This window comes from Triticum aestivum, chromosome 3A (genome assembly GCF_018294505.1).
Source record: "Triticum aestivum cultivar Chinese Spring chromosome 3A, IWGSC CS RefSeq v2.1, whole genome shotgun sequence".
NCBI lineage: Eukaryota > Viridiplantae > Streptophyta > Magnoliopsida > Poales > Poaceae > Triticum > Triticum aestivum.
Window position 1 is genome coordinate 17,048,923 of NC_057800.1, and position 9,352 is coordinate 17,058,274.

Consider the following 9,352-nt stretch of genomic DNA (forward strand, 5'->3'; position numbering starts at 1 on the left):
GACGTGCACTCCAAGTCTTCTGGGCTTCTTTCCTTCCAAAAATGAGTTCCTTGAAGTTTCAGGTCAATTGGACTCCGTTTGATTTTTTTTCTTTGAAACCCTAAAACAGGGTAAAAACAGAAACTGGCACTGGGCTCTGGGTTAATAGGTTAGTCCCAAAAATGGTATAAAAGTGTATAATAAAGCCCATAAACATTCAAAACAGCAGATAATATAGCATGGAGCAATCAAAAATTATAGATACATTGGAGACGTATCACCGGCCAGAGAAAAACAGAGCACTGGGATGCTTTGCTCGCGGGCGAGGGGTATATATAGGCACCTCATTGGTCCCGGTTCGTGGCATGAACCGGGACTAAAGGGAAGCCTGTGGTCCCGGTTCAAGCCACCAACCGGGACCAATGGTGGTGGGCCAGGTGCGAGGCCCATTGGTCCCGGTTTGTCCCATCAACCGGGACCAAAGGGGCATGACGAACCGGAACCAATGCCCCCACAAGGCCCGGCAAGCCCCTAGCCTCACGAACCGGGACCAATGCCCCCATGGGTCCCGGTTCTGGACTGAACCGGGACTAATGGGCTGACCCGGCCTGAACCAAAGCTCTCTTTTCTACTAGTGCAGGTGAGGCTGACAAGTCAGAAGAGGAAGAAGATTCACCTTCTTGTTCAATGAGTTTTGTATCTTTATGAATCAGGTTATCCTGGGCAGCCAGATCAAAGGCCTATGAATCCTGGACTATCTGCTCGTTTTGTTGCACTGCAACTTCCTTCACAATACTGTGAGTGACAAAAAAAATTGTTGTCTTCTCCACTTGATCCAAGGCTCTTTGGGAGGAGAGATAATCCTGTTAGCAACCTCGTGAGTGCTGGCAAACAATTCATGGTTCATAAGATCATATTCTCTAGCGTTAGCAGTTGAGCTATGCTGTATGAACATAACCTCCAAACTCATATCCAGAATGGGCTGTCTATGGTCACCACTATATTCTGTTCCACAGGTGGAGGTACTTAGATAGCCAGCCCCACAGGCCCATCCACATGCATTTGTTGGGCCTGCAACGACCCACCAATGAGATTTAAATCTGGAATCCTTGGCGCCAAAGGACCCACAACAGAAGCACCTGTGTTTCCACTGTTTTTAGACTGTCCTAAAGTTAGTGTGAGGCTGCTCTGCTTGACTTTCTCAACAATATTCTGCTGCTCCTCGTCCATGGGAGCCATTAAATCCTGCAGTTCCAAAAACTCACCAGGGTGGAGGTCTTGGTCAATCTCATGGTTGGCTTCTCGCATAGCTAGTGACCCCAACTAAGCATCTCATTTGGTTGTTCTTCCTCATCCATCAATGCATTCTCTTCCTCATTCAGAGCTAGATTCAAGTTCAGGTGAGGAACAGATAGTGCATCAGCCTCATGCTGTTGCAGAGGACCAAGAAAGTGGTTGTGCTGGTTGGGGTGATGATTAGCTTGTAATGGCATAGGGTGTGGATTACCATTGGGTGGGATAGGATCCTCATCATGTGGTTCTGCCTCTATCGTCTGATGATGTAAGATCACAACTGGGACAGAGAGAGAATCAGAATTGTTCTCATCTCCAAAAACAATACTAGCTGGTATATCCCTCAGATCTTCCACTTTAATTCTAACACTTTGGTTAGCTTTCAAGATTCTCACTCTATCCCACATAAAAAACTTTCCAAATTTGCTGACTGCCTCATTGATTTCCCTAATATTCCTTCTATCAAATGGAAAACCAGATAACAGAATCCACACTTCCCTGGTCAGCACTAATTTCCTCTAGTTCAATCCTTTGTCATGGTTTTGAAAGATGACATGCACATCGGTAAATAGATGCGGACTATTGGCAACTAGTTCATCCCGATTGAAACCTCTGTCAAGCTGAATGTAGGCTTGCCCAAAAGGGCACAGAATAATCTCAGAAAACCCCAACCCCTTATCTATCAGAAAATCATAGAGTACCTCGCGTAAAGTGTTGAACGCCATCGGATGATTGGGCATAGGCACTATTGAAGAAATCGCCCAATCCTCGTGCAAAGGCGCCGGCGATCCAGAGAGCACATAGGTGCGAGAAGGTCTTCCTTCCACGACAATGCCTTGATGATTTGGTGGAAGAAAGGGCGCGGGATCAAAGGGGAAAGTCGTCATGGCTGCTGCTTGGTCTGAAGATCTGGTGGAGGAAGGGTGAGCCGAGGAGATAACTGCAACCTGGAGACGCCGAGCAATGGAATGCGGGGAGGCAGAGTAAAGGAGCGAGCTAACTCGGGAAGGTGTAGAGGAGGAAATATCATTACCCTGATTTGGCCTTTGATTGACCGCACCTGCCTTCTCTGCAGCGGGAACAGTGGCATCATGCCTCGGAATACCAAGCGTGAGGACTCGGGCGTCATTGGGCCGAGAGGCAGAGAAACCGTTTTTGGCTATATGGCCCCATTTCTCATAGAGCCGACACTTTATACGGTTAGTGCAGCTGGGCCTAGCGTGGCCCAGAGTGAGGCAGCGCACACAGAAGGCTTGCTTCTCATTTTGAAAATGCTGAGATCCCACGTTGGGGATTAAAGCCAATGGATGGTTATTATTACCATGATTGCCTGCAATCCCCTAAGATGGCGCCCTGTTTGAATTTTTGGGATGAACTGGAGATGATCTATGATCCCTATGATCAGAATCCAAAAATCTAACAAGAGATCGAAGTGCATCCAGGTAGGATTTTCTAGGATGACGGCGAAAAGCATGGGTCCATTCATCCTCCTTTTCTTGAAGATATTGATCGAGCTCCCAGTAGGAGTTTGGGCCCCCGTTGCCCCAAAGAAGGAAATTGACATTAAGCAGTGGGAGAGAAATGTTTCCTCCTTTGATGATCGAGAAACCAACTTCTTTGGATGAAACGAAGAATCTAAAAGACCAATTTTGCAACAAATGAACCTTAAACAAGGAGGCTCCACCCCCAAAACAGGCCAGGAGAATTGTGCTAACCGATTCATCTGTGATTTTGATCCTTGATCTAGTGAATTCTGCCACAAGAAGAAATTCCTCTTGATCTTGTCCCTCTTCATAGTTGATGGTGACACCCCACTTCCTCCAGATCTCAGCAGCAAAATCTTGTCCTATGTCGAAGTTGAGGTCCGCCAGCGCCATCTTGAGGAACCAAAGAGGATGGTGTACGACGGGGTCGGAGTGACCAGCGTCGTGCAAGTGGATGCCGGAGTGGCCTCCGGCGAAGGGCTGTAGGTGGACGCCGGGGCCGGAGTGGCCACCAGTGGGAGGGCTAGGCATGGGCACTAGGGGGAGACATGGGCGCTAGGGGGAGGCATGTCGGGGGATCAAAGTTTTCACTCTGGCCCCCTGGAGGCTTAAATAGTCACCTGGGGGCGAGCCAGCACTAAAATCGGCTCTGGGGCGATTGGGTTTTCAGCCGTCGTACCAGGTCGCCCCCAGGCGTCGATATCGGCCCATTTTTCGCAAATGTGCTTGTTTTTTGACCAACTTTCGGCAAAAATCGGCCTGACAGAAAATCAATAGAAACCAAATAGTTCAACAAATAGTTGAGTACAAATTATATAGTTCAACAAATAAAAACTCATATTTCATCACACATCGAGCTAGGTGTTGCCCCTGAGCCTCCATAGGTGCTCCACCAGATCCTGCTGTAGTTGTTAATGCACCTGTGAGTCTTGGATCTCCTAACGCATATTCAGGAAGGTAGTCCAGGTTGTCGGTTGCTGGTGATCAACTTGCGCAAGAGGACCCTGTTTGTAATATAGTTCAATGTCAAACACTGGCTCTTCCTACGCGCTCTCAATGATCATGTTGTGCAAGATGACCCAGCAAGTCATGATCTCCCACATTTGGTCTTTCGACCAGGTCTGAGCAAGGTACTGTACAACAGCAAATCGAGATTGGAGCACACCAAATACCCGATCAACATCCTTCTTACAAGCCTCCTGAACCTTCGCAAAGTGAGAGTTCTTGCCTCCTGGCACAGGGTTTGAGACAGTCTTCACAAATGTAGACCATCTCGGATAGATGCAATCAACTAGGTAGTAACCCTTATTGTAGTGCCGCCCATTGACCTCGAAGTTCACCGAAGGAGAATGACCTTCAACAAGCTTGGCAAAGACAGGGGAGCACTGCAGCACGTTGATGTCATGGTGAGTTCCTGGCTTACCAAAGAAGGAGTGCCAATCCAGAGGTCCTATGTGGCCACTGCCTCAAGTACCACACTGCAACCACCTTTGGCGCCTTTGTACATCCCTTGCCAAGCAAATGGACTGTTCTTCTATTTCCAATGCAAGCAGTCGATGCTTCCAAGCATCCCAGGAAATTCTCTTGCTGCATTCTGTGCTAGGATCCGAGCAGTGTCTTCAGCATTGGGTGATCGCAACTATTACGGTTCAAACATTGCCACCACTGCCCTGCAGAAATTGTAGAAACACTCAATGGTCGTGAACTCAGCCATGCTCCCATAGTCGTCGAGTGAATCACCGGGAGCTCCGTATGCAAGCATCCAAATAGCTATCATGCACTTCTGAATTGAGGTGAATCCAAGTTTGCCAGTGCAGTCCTTCTTGCATTTGAAGTAGCTGTCGAACTCCCGGGTGGAATTCACAATCCTGAGAAAAAGCTTTCGGCTCATCCAATAACAGCGCCGAAATACTTTGTCGCCGTGCAATGGAGCGTCGGCGAAGTAGTCGGAGTAGAGAATGCAATAACCTTCCAGACGATGCCGGTTCTTTGCTTCAGCCGCCCCGACGCCGAGCCACCTCGCCGCGGCTTTTCATTGCTCGCGAGTAGGCCGGCGAGGGCGGCGAGGACCATGAGATGTTCCTCGTCCTGGACGTCGGCGTCGGCTTCCTCCTCCAGCAACGCCACGAGCGCCTCCTCGTCGTCCAAGTCCATCGCCGAGCAGACAAATCGCCGAACACCTGGCGCGCGTGGTGGGCGCACAGCTGCCGGTGTACCGCCCTGCGTGGCCGAAGCGCTGGAAAACTTGCCCGGAAGGTGGTGGAGAGGTTGCCGCGGCGAAACCTTCTCTCTTTTCCGGCGGGGAATGGCCTATCTAACGGTGCTGGGCGATGGGCGACGTCGGGATCGGCAGGGTGTTGGCCAAGCACGTGGGGGTGGGGGACGAATCTGAACGATTGCCTTGACTTTTCGTCTGACAGTGTGGCCCACCAGGCGTGTTTTCCTCTTCCGCTGGAGCCCCCGAACGCCCCCAGTGCGCTGGGTTAGGCCTGTGATCGCCGGGCCTCAAAACGGGTCGAGACGGCGGATTTCGACGTCTTGAAGACGCGACTGGGATTTTTTCGGCGCCGGCATGAAAAAAGTCGCTCTGAGGGCTTAGTTGTGAGCGTGGCTGGAGATGCTCTAACATGCATCATGCATAGCAGGTAGATGTGAACACGTGTGAACACGTCTGAGAAGAAGAAAACTCTCGACTGGTATATGTGTCCCTTCGTCTTAACATCCGTACAGAGACCCGAAAGGCCGAAATCACCACACATGGCATGCAGCACAACTAGCTAGTACTCGGGCTTGTAGCCAAAATGCCAAGGGGGTCAGGAGTTGTGGCGCTGTTAGACAATGTATAGCTTCTGTACTATTGTACGTATTGTAACACATCCATTATATATAATGAGATAAGCCACCCCTAGAGGGTTGTGCTGGTTCCCCCAAAACTTATTGTCTTACAGGGTATCACGCTAGGTTACGATCGCTTCCGCTTCCAAACCCTAATACCCGCACCGCCGCCGCAGCCGCAGCCGCCGCCGCCTTCACCGCCGCCATGTCGAGCGCCGCCACCACCGGTTCCACTGCTGCGGGGTTCCTCCCGGCCTCTCTTGTGGCTCTGCTCAACCTCCCGCTCGATGCCGTCGCCGTTCCGGCTCCGATCGGGACCAGGAGCATCGGCTCCGTCTACTCCACGCCGCCGGAGCCCTTGCTTGGGCGCGACCTCGTGGTCCACACCGCGGCGCCGCCGTCCGCTGCGGACTCCGCGGGCGTCGTCCCGCCGCTCCTGCCGCAAGCGGATCACACCGCCCCGCTGGCGGGGTTGGCAGCGTCCGCCCCGGCCGCGGGTCTTGCGACGTCTGACCCGGCCGCGAGCTTTGCGGCGTCCGCCCTGGTTGCGGTCCCGCCTCCTCCCGCATCGGCTTCGGTGCCTCCGGCTGCCTCCATGGTGTTTGCACCCCAGGCAGCCCCCTCGATGGGATCGTCTTCGCCGCCGCCGTTTCACTTCGGTCATCTCATCACCATCAAGCTCTCCGCCGACAACTACATCTTCTGGCGTGCGCAGGTTCTCCCGCTCTTGGGGAGTCACTACCTGCTAGGCTACGTCGACGGATCGCTTCCCTGCCCACCCACACTGGTAGACAGCGTGCACGGTCCGGTCTACAATCCGGCCCATCGCGTCTGGACGGGGCAGGACCAGGCGAACCTCTCCTCCATCCAGGGGTCGCTCTCGCCGGCAGTTGCCGGACTTGTTGTCTTCGCGCAGACGTCTTATGAGGCCTGGACCATCCTTGAGCGAACCTTTGCAGCGCAGTCCCAGGCTCGTGTCTCTGCACTCCGTCGTCAGCTTGGAGAGTGTCAGAAGCTTGACTCCACTGCCACTGAGTTCTACAACAAGGTCAAGGGCCTCGCCGACACATTGGCCTCCATTGGACAGCCCCTCACCGACTCCGAGTTCAACTCGTTTATTGTCAATGGTCTTGATGAGGAGTATGATGCCTTAGTCGAGATCATCAACGAGCGGGGCAACTCGACACCCATGCTGGCACACGAGGTTTTCTCTTGGCTCCTTCTCACTGAGCAACGGGTCGAGACACGCCGCTCCAGGGGCACTGGCTCCCTCTCGGCCAACGCCGCCACCAATGGTGGCCGCTCTTCTTCATCACCCCGGTCTCCCTTGGGGCTGCCACCGTCGCCCGCCTCGGCCCCCCCACCTACTGCGACCTTACCGGGGGCTGGCGGTCCACGTGCGTGCCAGCTTTGTGGCCGCGATGGGCACTGGGCCTCCAAGTGTCATAAGCGCTTACAGCGAAGCTTCCTTGGTCTTGGCAATGACGGCAAAGATACACGCAACAATGCCCGTCAGGTCGCCATGGCTGATCGTCCCGCGCCGCAGAAGCAACAGGGACACACTCAGTCCTACTCCATCGATCCACACTGGTACATGGACTCTGGGGCGACAGAGCATCTGACCAGCGAGATGGGGAAGCTTCACACTCGTGAACCCTATCATGGCTCCGACAAGATCCACAACGCCAATGGAGCAGGTATGCACATCTCTCATATTGGTTAAGCATCTCTTCTCACTAGACATGCCAATAGGAGTCTTCAGCTTCGCAATGTTCTTCGAGTTCCATCTGTGACCCGTAATCTTCTTTCAGTTCCTAAACTCACACGTGATAATAATGTGCTTTGTGAATTTCACCCTTTTGATCTTTTTATTAAGGATCAGGGCACGAGGGACATTCTTCTTAGTGGGCGGTTGTGCCAGGGCCTCTACCGTCTGGAGCATCCTGGCGTCGCCTGTGTTTTCAGTGGAGTTCGGGTCTCTCCGTCACAGTGGCATCCTCGTCTTGGTCACCCGGCCACACCTATTGTCCGTCATATTTTGCGTCATCATGAGCTTCCTAGTTTGTCTAGTAATAAAGATGTAGCAGTATGTGATGCTTGTCAGCAGGGGAAGAGTCATCAACTTCCTTTTTCGGAGTCCAGTCGTGAGGTGAAACATCCTTTAGAACTTGTGTTTTCAGATGTATGGGGTCCTGCTCAGACTTCTGTCAGTGGTCATAATTACTATATCAGTTTCGTTGATGCTTATAGTCGCTTTACCTGGCTTTACCTTATTAAACGCAAATCTGATGTGTTTGATATTTTTGTTCAGTTTCAAAAACATGTTGAACATCTTCTCAAGCACAAAATTGTTCATGTCCAGTCGGACTGGGGGGGCGAATATCGCAACCTCAACTCCTTCTTTCAGTCGCTTGGGATAGCTCATCGTTTAGCATGTCCACATACACATCAGCAGAATGGTTCAGTCGAACGTAAGCATCGTCATATTGTTGAAGCTGGTCTTACTCTTTTGGCCCATGCATCTGTTCCGTTTCGATTTTGGAGTGATGCTTTCACCACTGCATGCTTTCTCATCAACCGTACTCCCACTCGTGTTTTAAACATGAAGACTCCCATTGATGTTCTCCTTAATGAACAACCTGATTATACCTTTTTCAAGGTATTTGGGTGTGCTTGCTGGCCGCATCTTCGTCCATATAATAAGCGCAAGCTTGAGTTTCGTTCTAAGAAGTGTGTTTTTCTTGGCTATAGCTCTCTTCATAAAGGTTACAAATGTCTTCATGTTCCCACTAATCGTGTCTATATATCTCGGGACGTCGTGTTTGATGAGCATGTTTTTCCCTTTGCCAAACTTCCTGTGTCCACTGTCGAACCACCATCTCTGCATTCATCCTCTGTTGCTTCTGACCAATTTGATGATGTTGCATACTCTCCTTTGCTGTTACCTAACCATGGTGCAGGAACCGGACGTGGGGCTCGTTTGGAGCTGTTGGAGGATTCACCATCATCATCGCCGCCTTCTGATGGGCACGTCGATCGCCCTATGTTGCATGGCATCGATTCGCGTGCCCATGCATGGTCACCCGAAGAGCCCGTCGCGCCGAGCATCTCCACTGCTTGGTCCGCTACGCTGGCGACCGCCGAGTCTCCGGCGGCTCGGCCCTCTTCGCCAGCGGCCGCCGAGTCTTCAGTGGCTCGGCCTGTCACGCCGTCTTCGCCCGCAGCTCGGCCCGTCATGCCGTCTTCGCCTGCAGCTCGGGTCCGTGACGCCGTCCTCACGTTGCCTTCATCCGCGGATCGGCCCGCGACACCGGCGGCGCCACGGCCCACTATGCCGGGCTCGCCATCGGCCCGGTCTGTGACGCCGGCGTCGCCAGTTGCTTCGTCTGCTCTGCCGGTTTCGCCGGTGGGCCGGCCTTCTTCGCCGACCGAGCCTGAGGCTACTGTGTCTGGCTCCTCGTCACCGGCTGACTCGTCAACGTCACCGTCCTCCAGCCCATTGCAGGCTGCTCCGTCGACCTCGGTGGTTCCTGTGTCCCGACCACATACACGCAGTCGCAGTGGCATTTTCAAACCTAAGGAACGTAAGGATGGTACGGTTGCTTGGTTGGCTGCTTGTTTGGCTGCTGCTGTTGCGGATCCATCTTCTGAGCCTCGCTCATATCAGGCTGCCCTACGCATTCCACATTGGCGAGAGGCTATGGAGCAGGAGTTTCATGCTCTCCTTCGTAACAAGACATGGACTCTCGTTCCTCCACCAC